This window comes from Macrobrachium nipponense, chromosome 11, assembly GCF_015104395.2.
Source record: "Macrobrachium nipponense isolate FS-2020 chromosome 11, ASM1510439v2, whole genome shotgun sequence".
NCBI classification, from domain to species: Eukaryota; Metazoa; Arthropoda; class Malacostraca; order Decapoda; family Palaemonidae; genus Macrobrachium; species Macrobrachium nipponense.
In genome coordinates this window covers 7,596,978-7,616,108 of record NC_061087.1, presented here as the reverse complement: position 1 = coordinate 7,616,108, position 19,131 = coordinate 7,596,978, and the positions used below count along the sequence as shown (strand labels likewise).

Sequence of the window (19,131 nt, the reverse complement as noted above, 5' to 3'; positions counted from 1 at the left end):
ATATATTATATTATATTTATATATACTAATAATATATATACAAATATATATATATATATATATATATATATAGATATAATATAATATATATATATATAGATATATATATTATACACATATCTTTATAACAACTGGGCCAGAAATTACCAAGCTTATGGGAAAGCTCTCCTATATGGTGTCCATTCGAGTTTGATAAAGCGTTGAAGGTCCAGAGTTTTGCATAGAAACATGCATAAAATCTCTTTTAAAATTGACCTTCTCAGTAACATGGTCAAATTAATATACACTAATTCTCTTGCATAGTAGCGTCAAGTTTGTTTAAACTGTGACCGAGAGCTAATATATATATATATATATATTATATATAATTATATATATATTATATATATATATCATCACATATATATATATTATATATATAATATTATAATATATATATATATATATTATATATATAATATATATATATTATATATAGTATATAAATAAACTATTTATAATATTATATATATTAATATATTATATATGATATATATACTATATATAGATATTTATATATAATAGTATATATATATATATACGTAATATATTTATCTATATATATATAATATATGATATATATATATATAAAAACATGGGTCACAGTTTGTAACAAACTTGACTCTATAGTACATGAGAATTATTCCATGTATTAATTAGACCCCGGTGTTTTTGATAAAACTATTTTTGAAAGATATTTCCTACATGTTTCTATGCAAAACTCTGGACCTGCAACGCTTAATCAATCTTGGTGGTACAATATAATGGTGAGCTTTCACTATTCCTTAATTATCTTCCTTTGCACAGAGAAGTAGCATCTTACACTGAACACATCTAAAACTGACCCATAGGTGCTCTCTGCTATGTTTGACTGAAATTAATTAAGCCCTCTAAAGAAGTTGAAAATGTGAAAAATCTATATCAATATCTTACTTATATACAAATACCGATGTGAGTTAGAAATTTACAAAGACATCCATACATATTACCTAATGATTCTATGTCACTTAATAACACCAACTATCATCTCAAGTGGAATGGAATATAGAATTTAGGTCAAAGGCCAAGCACTGGGACCTATGAGGTCATTCAACGCAGAAAGGGAAATTGTCAGTGAAAAGGTTGGCAAGGTGTAACGGGAGGAAAACCTCGAAGCAGTTGCACTGTGACACAATTGTTAGGAGAGTGTGGTCAGCAAGATGGAAGAGAGAGAGAATATGAACAGAGGTACAGTAAATGGAATGAAAGGGGTTGCAGCTTGGGGCCGAGGGGACGCTGCAAAGAGCCTTAAGTAATGCCTAAAGTGCACCGTGGGAGGTGCACTGACAGCACTACCCTCCCCAACCCCCGCCCAAACAAAGGGGTCAGCTCAAGCGGACTGAAAAATAAGAACCGCTCCGAAATGCCGAATTTACCTGGTTTGTTTGTTTGTTTGTATGGTGCTTTTAGGTTGCATGGAACCAGTGGTTAATCAGAAACGGGACCAACGGCTTTACGTGACTTCCGAACCACGTCGAGAGTGAACTTCTATCACCAGAAATACACATCTCTCACTCCTCAATGGAATGGCCGAGAATCGAACCCGCGACCACCGAGGTGGGACGCCAATACCATACCAACCACGCAGCTGAGGCGTCCGAATTTACCTGGTGAGAGAAAGAGACGACTAAACACAAAACTCCTCATCCCACAACAGAAGAATACGAGTGTTCTACTACATATGGCGGTTTTCTAAGACCATAAAGACGTACTACTGCCACATAACACTGAACACCTGTGACCTAGAAATCTGACCGTGGCCTTGAAAATAAGACCCTGAGATCAAGTGTGTGTGATCACTCTCTCTCTCTCCCATCGTACTTTCCATCCTTCGCTGACAATTGTTTCATAGCGCAACTGAAAAGTTGTCTTCTTCGAAACCATTTTACTCTCAATTTCACTTTCAGCGCTGAATGACCTCATAGGTCCCACCGCTTGGCCTTCGACCTAAATTTTACATTTCAATTCCGATAACACAGAAAATGCCGGAGCTAAGTGAATGACGAAAGCAATTAATGAAAACCGGGAAATAGTAAGGATATTGAAAAGGTAAACAGTAGAAGGTACTGTACTTGTCATTTGCTAAATAGCCCTTTTCAGTATTCTTACTCTTTCCTACTTTTCATTAATTGCGTTCATCATTCACTTAGCTTCGGCATTTTCTTTGTCATCGGAATTGGATTTGGAATATAAAATTTAGGCCAAAGGCCAAGCGGTGGGACCTATGAGGTCATTCAGCGGTGAAGGGAAACTGAGAGTAAAATGGTTTCAAGGTGAGAAAACTTTTCAGTTGCCCTACGAAACAATTGCAAGTAGAGGATGGAAAGTACGACGGAAGAAAGAGAATATGAACGGAGGTTCAGCCAAAGGAATGAAAGGGGTTGCAACTAGCGGCCGAAGGGACGCCGCAGAGAACCTTTGACGGGGTACCACCCCCTTACGGAGTCTCTCCTTCATGATTCGTCGATGTCCATAGATATTACACAATACCATTCTTCAACAATGTTTATTTCCATAACCATTCATTCCCCTTTCAGCACTTATCCCAGCTCTATAGATCTGCTTGCCAAATCATATTCTATCATTTAACGTTGCGATACCACCTGTGACTATACGTGGCTGGTGCATAGATATTAATAGGCGACGAAAACACTTCATTCAATTACGATAACTGGAAACTGGATTCATTTACAGCCCGATTTCTTTTCAGAAGGTAATGATCTAACCTATGCAAAAATAATCGGTACTTTATGGATGGGCTTGCACTTACAATATCAAAATGGAAACCACTTAAAAATACGAATAATCCGGAGGTCCCTCCGCTCACCCACGTTCTTTATAGAAATACCCTGATACCAGCAAGATTTACCAACCAATTTAAGGAAAAGGTATTGCATAAGAGTCAAGGGCATTTAAGTAATACAAAGGTAAACCCGTACAGTTTCCTATTACTTCTTATCTGGTCCCATATCAAGACGAGGGAATGAGTTGAATACTATCCTTTGTCATCCCTCCAGGAGTCCTGCAAGGACGTCAGGGAGCGATTGAGAAAGGGGTTGAAATGGGATGGAAAGAGGGAGGGCGGGGGAGGAAGAAAGCAGGGGGAAAAATGAAGGTGGGGAGGGTGGCAGGGACCTTTCGACTTCCTGTGGCGAAGGGTAGTGGGAGTGTGGGGTGAAAGGGGTGAATACAAGAAGAACCTGACTCGACACATTATTATAATATCATTTAGCCCATTTAAGTTTCATTAATGCGATGTTTTCTTACGACTTCCGCCTTCGGGTCTCACGATATCAAATGTCTTCTTCCCTTGAACACCTGACATCTGAGAGAAAAGCAACAGACAAATTGGATGCAGTGAAGGGGTTAGATACTCAAAATTCTGCCGGGCTTTCCTGGCCGAGACGCGTCAAATCACGTAGCTGGTATTACAGGAATTTCGCTTTCATTACAATAACTTCAAGTAAAGTGCTCGTTCTTATTACAAGTTTTGTGTTAATTCACAAGACAAAAAACCGTTCGCCCTCACATCAGGTACTAATTATCTACAATATCTATATTACTGAATCTGTTCAACAAACTTGCCCCGGAAACAATCAATCAAGTCATTTCCAGAGATCTAAAAGGAAGGAAATTTCCACATCTTCTTCGTTAGAAACTTTTATAACAAGACAGAAATATTACAAAATTCTTTTGTAAGTCTTTAAAAGAAAGAAAGAAAGAAAAAAAACTCGTGTCAGTGCAATGCCACCTTAATCTACTAACAATAACATCTGATCTCTATCCAAAGATGAATTATGAGGAGAAACGACAGTACGAAAAGTGTTTGTTGCAGACCAAAAATGATCTGTGTACCTTAAAAACAACAGCAATGTCAGTTTTGTTTGCCACGATGAGCCGCGCACAAGATTGTATTCCAAAATAACATAATCAAAAGTGTTTAAGAGAATTACTATATAACTTCATCTGCAAGGAAGAAATATTAACTCTCGTCTTTAATTCCCCTTCCGTAAAAGTCTCTCATCCAAAAGTTTCCAAACCAGCTCTCAGAGTTGGAAGCACTATAAACAATTGCGTTCCCTTTCTTTAAGGTTAATATATCATCCTTAAGTAATTCGCATTTGCTTTGTCTGAAGTTAATGGGTTTCTCTGTCTAATTCTTGAAAAAAAAATGTAGATCAAAAACGTTCCAGAAAAAAAAATATCTTTAAGAGTAAATTTGCCTTTTTCCTTGGCTGTTTGTAAGTTAAAAATGATTTGTCTGATTAGCACCTCCAATAATTCGTGTCGCTGAATCGATATCCTCCCAGCCTTTTATTACTGCGGATTACTGTGTCTTTCCCTCGGATTTTACTGCATGCATAAAGATAGAGGAGAGGATTTAACATTGCGCACAGGCATTTCCTGGAAAACAATAAGCTTTTACAAAACCATGACCTCCTCAAGACCGAGAGAGAGAGAGAGAGAGAGAGAGAGAGAGAGAGAGAGAGAGAGAGAGAGAGAGAGAGAGAGAGAGAGAGAATTTTCCAGTTATGGGATAACAGTCACATCTTACAATCTACTCCACCTAAGCATTCAAGAAAAAAAAGTTAAGCTACCGAAAACTTCTACCTTAAAAAGATAAAATGGTTCAGTTGAATGTATAAAAAAAACTGTAAAACGTTAACATTTTATTGGGGCATAAATTCACAACATAAAACGACACAGACGTCATAGTATGTCGCGACCATTTACCTGGACAGAAGTAACCAATATGATGATTATTTTCTGAATATACCTTACTGAATAAACAATATATCGATGGTTTGTTGAAGCAATGTTTACAGATTTCTTGTCTTGACAATGAGGGACGGGACAGAGAAAGGTTCGATAAGCATTAATTTTGCTGAACCACTTCTGCAAGATCCAGATATACCGCAGTTCTAAAGAAATGCCAATGGGCGAAAAAATATTTTCTTGTTCATTTCAAATCTGGCTGTCTCTCGTGTGGGGTTGTGGGTAATCACTCTCACATGCATCTGTGCAGCTTCGTTTTTCTTTCGGCAGCAGGGCAACTGAGGGGTGGTTGGGCGTGGAATTATAACTCATGACACTGGGTTTGCATCTGGGAAAACTGCAAATTACCTTATAAAACTGCCATTTGCTCCTTCGTGGATGTAAACCCCAAAAATTGCCGTTTGTTCCTGTGAAGATATAAACCTTTTCATGTTGACTTATTCAGCAGACAGGAGCAACTGTCTCGAGATGATGACTGGTGTTGGTCTCCCACCCTGACATGTCAGTTTCTTTACCAGATAGGTGAGCAAGGGGAAGGATGCCCCTATAATCTTCGTCTATCCTGGCATGAGTGATGCCTTGGAAAACAAGACCCTGTGCCAGAGTGCGGCTCATTGTTAGCGCACACTCGGAAAAGGAGGATTTAGGTTCACTTATGAGAGAACAGCAGCTCAGAAAGTGTAGCACTGTTTAATAAAATCAAGACAATATGCTCCACCACCTAATCCCTCCCCCTCCCTATTAAAGAAGGGCTGAGGGTTTTACACCTACCAACTAACAGAAGTCAAAATATAGGGGGCAATACACTTGGAAAACTCACGAAGAATACAATGTGGCTGCTGGGAGAATTAAGACAAACGGGGAAAAATACCAGCCACCCTTTATTGTTTCAACCATATGCTAGGTACTGTAAACATCATGCATGTGATACGGTCACTACCTGACCTACGAACGTAACTTCGTATCTTGAATGGTTTGTAAGTTGGTATTTAATTTATGTAGTGCATAATTTTTTCCGATATTTACATTCCCGAGTAACTCAGGAGTCATGGATTATAAAATTTTCATCGTATTTTTCACTCACGCAGTATTATAAATAATTACTTTGGATATTAGAAAGGTGATAAGAGGGAAATAAAATTTAGATTCAAGCAACATTCGAAATTTAGTATTTTTTTCCATGCTTTTAAAGTTATGAACTTCGAAAGAATTTCTCAGAAGTAGTGCCTGACATTGGAAGTTCACAGTGTGTCCACACCGCCATCTATTGACAAAAATACATATTAAAAATTTCCTATGTGGAAAGGAAATAAGGAAAATGGGAATTAAATCAAAGAACTAGTTGAATGGGAAAGATAAAAACAAGTAAGAATATTTTACGAGTATGAACGAGTATTCTCGTGATTGTAAGAAGAATACAAGGTAGTTATTCTTTATCATGATGTTCTGTTCTCTGCAAAAAAATTCTTAATGGCAGAATAGGTGCACAAAGGAAAATTTGAACTTCCGGGTGGCAAAAGGGAGCACTCCAAACACAATTTTAACTTCTGACCCTGTCTGTGCATATCTCTGAGTGAATGTACGTAAGTATGGTGGGGACTGTATTATGTTCAAATAGAGCTAATCAGCTGAATAGCATGTAAAGCAACCACCAATGATTCTATGCAGAATGTACCCAAGGACTTCTGAACAATGTCCTGTAGGTAGCAAGGGGCGAGTGTTGTTTGATGCCATCAAACACCTGCCTTGGAGTTTTACCTGCAGGCTATGTACAGGTCAAGACCCCTGGCTTCATAAACTGCTGTAAGGAGTAAGCAAGCAGGATTTATTTCCAATGACATGCACCCACCCCCCATGCCAGAATGAGATCATGTTCTTGGATAAATCTGTCTTGAGCTTGCTAGTACTAAAAATCTGTTACCGACACTCAATTCTACAACATTCTGCCCAGTGCAAGTAATGGTATAATACTCACAACTGATACGAGCACCTTATCTCGGAGAGAAAGGAATGAAAAATACACATATGTCACTTGGAACCGATAGAATTGTGTTTTGTCACAGACACGGTCACTAAAGAAAATGAGTGATTCCTACTCTTCCTAGTGCTATACTAAGAAATAGTGCCTACTTTCTTCAGTGACCCAAAACTTACAAGGAAACAGGTGTAAATTTAATATCTCTGGCAAAAGCTTCCCTCTAGAACTCAAAAGGTGTCTGGGACAGGCTTCAAAAGACTAAAGGTACATAAAACTCTATTTCAGAAAATAATGTGGTTCGGATCCCACCATAAGATGTAAGTCCCGTTGCATTCTTCTCCAGCACTGTTTGCACTTCCACAAAAAAAAGCAGAGGAGTCAATCCATAAGAAAAGTGGGGGCAAAAGTTCTTGAGGATGTCTAATAATCCTGAAGGATACTGACAACCAAAATTTCATTCCCTTGTTGCTGTGTTGCCCAGCAGTGTGGCAGGGATCTCCCAACTTGCAGCAGAGAGAGAGGAGGTATGTCGAACTCAGTAACTTTCTTCCTACTTCTTCCTTTTCTCACGCTTACCATTCAAAGACAGGACAGAAGGAAGGGGTGAAAGCTTAGAAAAAAAATGAACCCTTTCAGAGGAAGTGGGCTACTGGGGACCTACCCTAGCTTTGACAAAACCATAGCCTAGCCTAACGTTAATGGGATAAATGCCTCTGAAGACTTGACTTCTGTGGCCTACACGGGTCTTGGCTGCAGTGGCCTTTGTGAGTCTTGAATTAATGTTAAAGGGCACAGCAGTGTGCATAAAGGAAACCCAGGTGTTGGTTCTCTCCACTGCTGCCATATATTATTCTTCAAAAAGGGTAAGGACATATCAGGGATTGAAATATATCGTAGAATAAGACTACTCGCATGGGAAATCTGTTTGGAGATAGAGCTATAAACACTATCTCGCCTCTCAAGAATCGGTTTAATTCACAGGTCTATGAGGAAAGTCAACATTCTTCCTCCAAGGAACCAGCAACCTCCTGAACTCCACCTTTTCCTCTTCTGAAGATACACAAGAAAATGTTAAGTTTGCCATCATGTCTAGCCACAAGTTCAACTACAATGTAAGCTCGAATGAAGCCATGGCACCTGACTCGGTGGCTACTGCCTTGGACATAATAAAAAGAAATACCCTTTACCTAAAGTTGCTCCAACCCAAGATTGTTTATAAGATTGCAGACTGCTGGGCCCACCTGGATAAGGCAGGTCACAGCCACCTGGGGGGAAGCAACTTGGAAGAGTGGCTGGAGTGGAGATCAAAGATCAAACTGTGAGTTCTCTGGTCTGGTGATCAGAGAACCAATCTCAATCAGTACATGTATCTTCAACACAACAAGCAATGTAAGAAAACAAGCCAATAATGTAACCAATTAAGTAGAGAAACACTCCAAGGGAATGCATCAATAACAGCCATGGTGAACATGAGGAATACATCTCACATTATGCTGGAACATTACGAAGGACAACTGAAGCTGCAGAGAAGCTCGCATGAATGAAGACCCATAACCCACCATGAGAGATTGTCAAATTTTAAACCTTTTTCCAAATATGTTTGAACCAGTCTAGCTTGCAAAAAAGATATACATTATCAAAGAAGGGTTTGTATCCTCATAGGAACATGGGTATTTTTGAGCGAAAAAAAAAATGGTCGAAATGGTGATAAAATTGACTGCAACTGAACAAGAGGAAAGAGGCCAGCAAAATAACTGCAGACATCATCCCAAAAAGACATCTTCATACCCATAAAAATCATTTGGAAAAAAAAAAAAAAGTCCTGGTACAAATCAGAAACCACTGAACAGTTAAGACGTATCCAAGTAGGCAGTAGTGAATATGATAACTGTTTAAACTTTAAAGATATAAAATTAAGGTCACTGATAATTAATATCAACTAATGCTTGACATACTCTCCTAGCCATTTGTTTGTCTTCATGCATATTGCTTTTGTGCAATAGTAAACAAGCCTCATGCCAGCTAGGGCCCTTAATTTTGTGAAATAGGTAATCAAAGGAATTACGGGCTGCTTTGTGAGCAAGTGCCCGTGCTGGCATAAGGTTAGCTAAATCTAAAACAAAAATTCAGAGGGAGGTGCATGGCAACCTCACCAATGACAAAAACCCTCAGACAAATTTATGTTACCAGCTAATGGAACAAACGTTCACTTCAAATTTTTCCAGTAATAACTAACCAATTCTAGTCACAACCATGCGTTGACTGTCAATGATAATAATAATTCGATCCAGTTATTATTAATAATTTTTTTCTTAAACTAATTTACATCAAAAGCAAAAATAAAAACCCAACCACAAAAAATCAGTAAAGGAATAAAAACAGGTGCTTGCAAAAAAGAATTGGTGGTAGAAACCCCTATCAGAAATAGATCCATTCAAAAACCGGAAATATAAACAGACTCCATTTCAGAACTTACTGTGCTAACTGTCATGACTCACTGGAGTCATGACAATCCCCGTGTTCAATAGTGAAGATACCAAAAACATTGACGGAAGCCTAGTGGTCATGAGACTGCATTGTGCCAAACACAATTTCTCTATTCAATATTGCACTTTATATACAGATTATCACAATTACAAGCTATCAATTACAACCATGAATAGCAAATTTCAGATTAGTCAAAGACAATACTTATGAAAAACAGAAAGCGCTTTTTGGTAGTGATAAAAATACAGTAGTGCCTCAAGATACGAAATTAATCCATTCTGAAGCGGCCTTTGTAACCTGATTTTTTCGTATCTAGAACTACGTTTTACATGTAAATTGCTTAATTCGTTCCAAGTCCTACAAAAACACCACAGTAAATTTGATAATAAAGCTAAATTGACCAATAAACAATGAAATACAACAATTTGGACCATTCAATACCTAACCTAACTGTTACTGACCTGTAAATAAAGTGTATTAGTGTACAGGGTACAAGAAATACTGTACGTACATTTGCAATAAAATGTGGAACCTTACCTTTTGAGTGAGGCGATGTCCGAAAGTGGCGACAGAGGAGAAGGACAAATGGCAGAAAACATGAACACTTAACTTTACAAAACACATTAAAATGGCAGAAAACATTAACATTAAACTTTGCGAAACACATTAACAAATGGCAGAAAACATTTACACTTAACTTTACGATAAACTTAAAATTAAATTTCTTCTTTTTGCCTTTTTCTGATTTTTTATTTTTTTTTACTTTTTAACTTTATGTTTTTTAACAAATTTCAATTTCTTCACCACTTCCAATTTTCTGTTTTTTCGTCTCACTTGGACCTTCCTGTTTGCTTACTACTAAAGGCCTCTTTAAAAAATAACTATCCAAGGAAGATTGCTTCTCCCTGCTTTTCAATATGTTCCTGAAACAACTCAGGCAAATGTCATCGAACTGCGCAAGCATACGACCTGTGTAAGCCTTCTTGGGGTGTCTCTTTTCTACAAATGATTGCACTTTACAAAAATCAGCTAGAACATCCTTAATTTCTGCCGTTGTCATAGGGGTCATCCTCCTCCTTGACGCTGCTAGAGAATTCTTCTTGAACGCCGTTATGTTGCATGGCCTCCAACTTCTTCAGGTCATCCGTTGTAAGCTCCTCTTGGTGCTCCTCGAGAAGGTCATAGATGTCATCCTCGTCGACGACCAGCCCCATGGACTTACCGAGTGCAACAATCTCGTCAAGATCTGGTTGCAAAACAGTTTCAGGATCGTCAACTGTTTCTGAATCTTCATCAGCTTCGCCCACGTTGAATCCCTCGAAGTCTCGGGCAGATACGGTATCAGGCCACGGCATCAGGCCAGAGTTTCCTCCACGAAGAATTCAAGGTTTGCCTCGAAACCTCCTGCCAAGCTTGATCAATGAGTTGGATGCATATCACGATATCAAAATGCTCCTTCCAAAATTCACGCAAGGTGAGGTTTGTGGTATCGGTGATGTCGAAAAATCTCTTTTAAAAGATGTTTTGTATACAGCTTCTTGAAGTTCGATATCACTTGCTGGTCCATGGGCTGGAGAAGAGGGGTGGTGTTAGGCGGATGATAAAGAACCTTGATAATAGAATACTCAGCTAGGATATCTTCCTCGAGGCCAGGAGGGTGAGCAGGGGCATTGTCCAACAACAGCAGACATTTCAGAGGGGCGCTTCTCTTCCAAGAATTTCTTCACTGTCGGGCCGAAACACAGATTTACCTACTCGGTGAACAAAAGTCTCACTACCAAGGCTTTCGCATTAGCCCTCCACATCACCAGAAGCTTCTCCTTTAGCACTTTGTTGGTCTTGAAGGCTCGAGGAGTCTCGGAGTGATACACAAGTAGGGGCTTCACCTTACAATCCCCACCAGCGTTAGAATAAAGTGCAAGAGTAAGCCTGTCTTTCATAGGCTTATGCCCGGGTAGCTTCTTCTCTTCCTTCGTGATGCACGTCCGACGAGGCATTTTTTTCCAAAAAAGGCCAGTCTCGTCACAGTTGAAGACTTGCTGAGAACTGTAGCCTTACTTGATTGTCATCTCGTCGAACGTCTTAATAAAGGCTTTGGCCACTTTTGTGTCCGAGCTGGCAGCCTCCCCACCGAATGGATGCCAATCTGTTTACGAAATTTATCAAACATACCCCGAGAAGTCTTGAAGTCTGGGGTTGCCTTCGATGTCCCTTCTCCTGAGTCGTCTTCGGCCTGGGCACTCAGATCACCGAAAATAGCGCTGGCCTTCTGGCAGATTGCGTCTCAGTTATCGTATCACCAGCGATTTCTTTGTCCTTAATCCACACAAGAAGCAGCCTCTCCATCTCATCATGCACGTGGCTCCTCTTGTTGGACAAAATAGTCATGCCCTTGGAAGGTGTAACTGCTTTGATGGCTTCCTTCTGATTTCGGCCGTATTCCTTAGCAATCACACTCAACCGCATGCCAGCTTCATACTTTTTAATTATCTCCATCTTCGTCTCCATAGAAAGCATCCTCTTCTTTCCGTGAACTTCAGCAACATTCTTGGGACCCATGGCTAATAACGTTAGTAATTAAGTTCACACACAATACGATAAAGTAACTTACTAACATGAGTTAACGTTAACAAACGAAATCTATGTGAATGAACGAATTCCACGTGTGTACGATAACGCTGATGCGACGAAATGGTCGAAGGACGCCTTTACGTAGAGGCATAATGGGACAGATGCTGACCAATAGGAGAGCAGGATCTTATGGCGGTGACTAGCATCAGGAACCAATGGGAGAGCAGGAGGATGGTGGCAAGTCTACTGAGTTGGCGGCACGCGAGTTTTAAAATTGTTCTCGGCGGCCCGGGCGAATTTCGGTTTGCAGTACATACACCCTTTCGCAACCTGAATTATTTTCGTACACAGAAGCAAAAAAATCATTAGTCTTTGCTTTCGTAACCTGGAAATTTTGTACGTAGGGAATTTCGTATGTAGAGGTTCCACTAAGATCATCAACCCCAGGAATCTGTGCTAGATTTAAAATCAGTATATAAGTTTAGGGTTTTCAACACACTGAATGAGAAAAGTTTGTAGAGGATCTTATTGAATCAGGTTGTGATTTTTTGACATGTAGAACATCTTTAGTTCACACATGCAATTCTCTGAAAAGGATACATGTCAAAAGAGTATCATAAGACTGCACTCTGAAGCCAAGTCAAGTAGTTGTGAATAAAGCCATTAAAGATTACACAAAAAAATTGATGCACGGATCATTTAAGAAATTACGCTCATATAAAAAAAAGGCACCAAAAATTTCAAAAGCCATCCATCATACCTAAATCCTTCACTGCTTGGAAGGAGGAACTTTGCATTGGAACAGCCCCACAAAATTGCTTTTTAAATAATAAATTTAACCCATGATTGAAAACATAATCTTGGTATTCAAGAAATTTTCCAGTACTTTGTATTCCTTGTTTGTTAAATGAGAAGCTGGATTACATGTAAATTCAAGGTCGCGATGCAGGACTGAGCTGTTAAAAACAATAAAATTATCCTGTATGATGAAAATATTAAAGACAAATTCTGCATAAAAAAACTGCAATATATATATATATATATATATATATATATATATATATATATATATAAATGCTTATAATATATATATGTAATAAATATTCATAATATATATACACATACGTAAGGTATATATATGGCATAAAAAACCCTCCAAGATTGCCACATACATTAGGAAAGTCATTGATAATGGACTGTTCTCAAAAATGGCTATTCCCATAGCATAAAAAAAAAAAAGCATATTTGAGTGACCTATCATACAGAGCACTTGAAGAAAGAATCTGGAATGTGATACTGTAAACAAAGATGTGAGACAATGGTTTTATGGGTACAAACTAGATAATGGTGGCAATGTGGCACAAAAATACAAACTAAAAATGAATGGATGGGATTCTGAACATTTCTAATCGCAAATAAGAAAAAAATAAAGAAAAAAAACATCTACGACTTCCACTAGGGATTGGGGCGACCAATGTATTTCGCCATGTTTAGTACTGGCCCCTGGGGGTTAATTACAGTCGTCCGAATAAATATTACTTAAAATTCTTGTTCAGTAGGTAAAACTGCATAGAAAAACTGCATAGAAAAACTGTAACTAGGCCACTGCGGATAAGTACCCTAGATCTACCTAATTATGATATACGCAGAGCAGCAACCAAAATAATATCTCAATACATGATCAGCAAAATACATGTGTATTAGTACTGTGCAATAAGACTATAATTAATGTAAAATATTCTGCTGTTTGATAGCAAACTTCTTACAAGCCCAAAATGTAATAAAGTATTTTTTACAAGCTAACTATTGAATAAATTTGTAATTTTCTCAATCAAAATATATGCCCCTCAATGCTAACTTTCCTCTTTTAACGACTTTCCGGTCATTGCAAATTCAGCCCCATAATTTCTTATGGTGCGAAAAAAGAGGCCCCAGGGACCCGAAAACGATTGCGTCACACTACGGCGATAATCCGGCAGTAAAACATCTTCATATATCCAAAAAGTAAATAATAAAGATATATATGCGCATTACGATTATAACAATTACACGAATAGCTGATAATCTGCATGAATAACTGGTAAACTGTTTTGCAAGAAAGTGAAGTAAAGCAATTATTTACAATAGGTACGAAAGCAAAAATGTCGTTACGTCATAATACAGGACTTAAACGAACGTTCTAATTCCAAAAAATAATTACTTAAATTTGAATCAGAATCAAATTAATCATCATAAATATGTAAAATATTGATGTTTTACTATTTATTTAAAAAATTATCCAAGAGCACGCTTCGTCGTCGTCTTCTACCAAAACAGTTGTTTACTAACAAACAAGCCGGTTAGGGACCGTGTTCCGATTGTTGTGATGAAAGTGGCCCAGCGTCTGTGGGTACAAGTGGTGTGCGGATTTATCACAGGAAATGGTTAGTTTATTGACACAAGCGACTCCTTAAACATCGAGATGGCGTCAATCTTCTAAATATTTCGAGTTGTAAGTAAAAATGTTGAACGCGTTTTGGTGAGATTTGGACTGCCTTATACCACCATTTTACTACCCTCCGTTTAAATCTTAAAATTTGGCCTTAATTTCTAACTTTGGAGAAAATACATACTTCGAAATGAGAATAGAGGTCTTTAGCTCCGTTTCTCACCAACAACAAGTCGCGACTGATGCCCATCTCCGATGTCAGGACGCGTTATAATGTACTTTTTTTGGGGTTGTTCCCGTTGATCGTACATGGTCCATCCCTGTACCATGCGGTTTTTTACCCTAAATACTCGAGATATTGTCTGTAGCCTTAAATAATAAATATATTGTCTGTAGCCTTGAACACCAAAGATATTGTCTGTAGCCAATGTCCATTCAAGAGGTCAAAACTGCACCTGCAAACTTCTACCGCGCCCTTCTGGTACCGTAACTAGTAGTAGGCAAACTTCTACCGCTCCCTTCTGGTTCCGTAACTTGTAGGCTATCTGTTTACTTGAAAAATGGGAGCCATGTTTAACAATGGCCCCTTAGGGATGAATGTGAATTTAAAATCACAAACGATTTTAAATAAACACAAAGAAATGGCAAAAGGCGGTACCTGAATTACATTACGTTGCCGACTAGCGGAAAACCTGCCTCGGTAGAGATTTTAGTAAAACCGTACGAAAGTTGGAATGATGGGACTAGCCAATAGGTATTATTTGACTTACCTTGACAGTTTCAGTAACACCAAACGGATTAATTTCAAACGACGTAGAATTCATAAGATTGCGTCCCCATAAATTTATGTCAGTCTTCGGGCTTAGGCTAGGCTAGCAACCCTACCTTAGATCTGTTTTATTTCTTGCAGATGTTGAAATATTCAGTTACAGTGTAATCAGTAAGGAATAATTTATGCACAAAGCGCTTGGATATTCCAACATCATTACAAAAATTGTACATAATATGCTAGGCGAACGACTTCTCTTATCGACAATGAACTTTTTTAAGCATAAGACGAAAATTGGGATTCGGGAACTATTCGTATTGGTTTTGGAATGTTTCCTAGACTTCGAGTTATAGTACAAACTTACTTATCGTATACTGTTTACATAAAATTTTATATTTCTCGCAACTTTTCCAATACATTAGCTTTTAATACTTATAAATAAATGATCAATCGTTGTTTTTTAAAATGCTGTTGTTAATTTGAAACATATGAAGCACATTTAATTTGTGTCGTGCTTTATTTCTTTGTTATCATTTAGTATGACCAGTAGCAGCAAACCTTACCTGGCTTACCACTTAGCCTACTACGAGTGTCAGTGACTCAGTGTCAACTAATTAATGGTTTATTTCGATGATTGGCAAACGATTTATATATTTTCTGTGTATAATTCATGAAGATAACTCCAAGTGTCAGAAATTGACTAAGGTTTTGTATGGGGAAACGGAATGATGAATAAATAATGCCATGTAGCTGACAACGAGTTCAACCTATTCTGTCCTCTCTAGCCCAAGGTTAGTTGTTCAGATTCCCTTCCCGATGAACTCTTATGCTGTGTGTTGAAGTAATTTAAATAGTGTATGTGTGCAGAAGGCCACTGGGTTTTCGTTAACATGGTAGTAACATTAGCTGAGGCCAAGAAGGGGAAGTTAGGCTAGCAACTTCATTCTTTAGTCCCGCAGAAAACCTGTCGGTTTTGCCCGCCGGGCGCCAACTCCATGAAAAGGGAAAAATGGCAATGGAAACGTCTGTATTTGTGTTAGTGTTAAGGTGATGCTGTTCATGCATGCATTTTGAAAACAAAGATGTAAGCGATCAAGCATTAAAACGAGCTCGGCATGTTATTTTTGAATGATGTTGAATATTTAAAAAAAAAAATCCAGAAAAACAACAAGGAATAGATAGGCCTAATGAAGAAAAGACGGAGGAAAAAGATTTTAGTCACATATTAAAGTAAGTAGGTATCTTTATCCAAATACAACAGGTAATTACCTCCCCGCAACCAAGATTAACTGAAGACTATATTGTGTTTTAATCTGGTAAAATGCACCGGGTAGTAGTTGTAGGCAGCTTGTAGATAGATAGTAATGCTACAAGCTGAGGTTCAACAAATTGAGTTCGTAGATCCATTAGTCCTAACAGCACGGTCAACAAAGTTAACATCCTGAAATGAATTTCGGATACATACTATTTTATGCAGAACGATTTTTTATGTATTTTCGGTATATTTTAACGCAGATTGGAGTATACCATACTAATATTAAAAGAAACATGTAATTTTCAGTGCTCTAGCCCACAATGTGACATCCTACTCAAAACAAGGAATATGTAGATGAAAATTACATGCAGAACCTTACAGGTAGGTAATTTAAACGGATGCAGGGTTATTCGGACCGTGGCTGATTCGGACCTTAATCTTGGCTGATTCGGACCATTTGCTAGGCTGAATCGGACCCATACTAATAATTTTATATTATAGCAATGGGTATTTCTATATAAGCATTCCGCATCGTTCGTCCCCGCGAATACGAAAGCCACCAGGAATTTCGGCGTCAAATGTATTTCGCCGTGTTTAGTACGAGCCCCTGGGGGTTAATTACAGTCGTCCGAATAAATATTACTTAAAATTCTTGTTGAGGATGTAAAACTGCACAGAAAAATGGCCAATCATATGAAGGTCCGAATAAGCCTGGATAAAGGTCCGAATGAGCCAGTACATGGTCCGAATCAGCCAAGGTCCGAATAAGCCTGTTCCCATTTAAACGGAGAACCACCTTCCCGGCCACAGATATTTTGGTTTTTAATTTTTTTCATTTTTATATAGAATCGTTTTTCGTGTTGGCTGGCATTATGCTTTCCTCACTTGCTGCTCGTAAATGCGTTTTGTCGAGTAGTTACCAATGTAAAACCAAATATATATTTTGCACAACAGTTGATAGTAGTTACTAGAACTCATAAAAGGGCCCATGTGAGGTTCATACCTTAAACAAAATTCTACGGGCTGAAGGCTGGTAACAGAGTAAGGGAAATGGAAATATATTTGCTTGGCAATTTAATGGAAACGTATTTGCTTGGAAATTACTGAAACGTTTGTAGGGACTCAAACGTCTTAGATGGCACCTTAAGGGGTGGTAGAGACTTTTACGGTCCAAGATACTAATAAATGAATAGGAGTTGATTGAAGCACAGGTGACACGTGAAGAGTAGGCGTGTCGATTACTCGTGGTTCCAGAGCACGTATGGATAGAGAAATCCACCCTCCACAACAGGGGGGACGCGGTATGGATGCCTGGAACGAGGTATGGTTCCATAAATACATGTGCAAAACACAGAATGACCGATCGGGAGCGGCGAGGCCACCTTGCACTTCTCGATGAGAAGGGAGGCCGTTTGCAGAGGAGCGTCTAAACGGATCGCTGGCTGGCGTAGGTCTAAAGGTGCGTCACACGGTCGAACAATGTCCGACGGACAAACATTGTTACCAATTAACAATTGTCTGCCGGTCTTTGCCTTGTGAGCAGAATACCAGCACTGGTGTACAACCTCATCAGGTACCACTGTTTATTGCCAGATCTACTTCCATCGCTTCAACGCTTATGACGTCATCCTGCTTCGCCTATGATATGGTAACAATGTTTGTCCGTCGGACATTGTTCGACCGTGTGGACGCACCTTAAGAAAGATCTTTGTTGTTGAAGATAAATCAGCACAATCCCAGCGTGGGCTCTTGCTGACAGAGCAACGGTAAAAAGACCCCCTTTAGGGGGTAGGTCCGTCCGTCATTACTAAAGGTTCTTAGCAGTGTCCCATCGGCCCCTAGCTGCAACTCTATTCATTCCTCTTACTGTACCTCCATTCATATTGTACTTCTTCCATCTTGCTACCACCCTCTCCTAACGATTATTTCAGTGCAAGTGCGAGGTTTTTCTCCTATTACACCTTTCAAAGCTACCTACTCTCAATTTCCTTTCCAGCTCCGAATGACCTCAAAGGTCCCGGTTCTTGGCTTAGGCCTGAATTCTGTATTCCATTCCTTTCCGTAAAAAGATCTTTGTCTGCTGGCTTCTCTTATGCGTGTCTATCTTGGTCCGATGTGGCCGCCTGGGTTCTTTAGTATGGATGCCGTCCCTGGGATCGTCTGCAGATTTTATCTGGAGAGGTGAGAAAAGGCGAAGCGGTAGTCAAGGGTAACAGAGGTAACACAGATTTCGCAGGGAGAGAGAGTGTCGGCGAATCATGTTCCGTTTGTATTTATTCTTTGGTTTATGAGTTACGTTACTGAAAAATGGGTGATATGTATTATATATATATATATATATATATATATAATTATATATATATATATATGTGTGTGTGTGTGTGTGTGTGTGTGTGTGTGTAATGTGTAATTATAATCTTTAAAAGGAACTGCTAGTTTTCTGTAGATATGGCAAAAAGCACGGGAACCTAGGCTTGTGCATTTTTCAAACTGAGAACTTTAGTCCCATCCAACACTTAGAAAAATCGTTCTTGGGAGGACATGATGTGATTGTATGTTGTAATCGAATTTAGCCGTGTCATTGTTTATCAAGTTTGCATTCTCTCAATTAGAGGAAGAAGTTAGAAAGGCCTCCTTTTTTTTTTTTTTCCCAAGTAAGCAAAAGATGCCAATCTTTTGCTGCTAGATCTCCAAGATAATTTCTCTCATTATGTTGTAATGGATTCTTTGCTTAAACTCTAAAAGATAGATGCTAACAGATGCCTGAAAATGAGCCTTCAATAACCTCT

The 19,131-nt window shown here is 38.6% G+C and overlaps 1 long non-coding RNA gene across 1 annotated transcript in view; it reads left to right on the top strand.

The window, feature by feature from the left end:
- Positions 1 to 15,662: 15,662 nt before the first annotated feature.
- LOC135218813 (uncharacterized) overlaps positions 15,663 to 19,131 on the top strand; it is a 452,114-nt gene continuing 448,645 nt past the window's right edge. The window contains exon 1 of the long non-coding RNA XR_010315377.1: positions 15,663 to 15,878. This is a non-coding gene — a long non-coding RNA (uncharacterized LOC135218813). The remainder of the gene's footprint in view (positions 15,879 to 19,131) is intronic.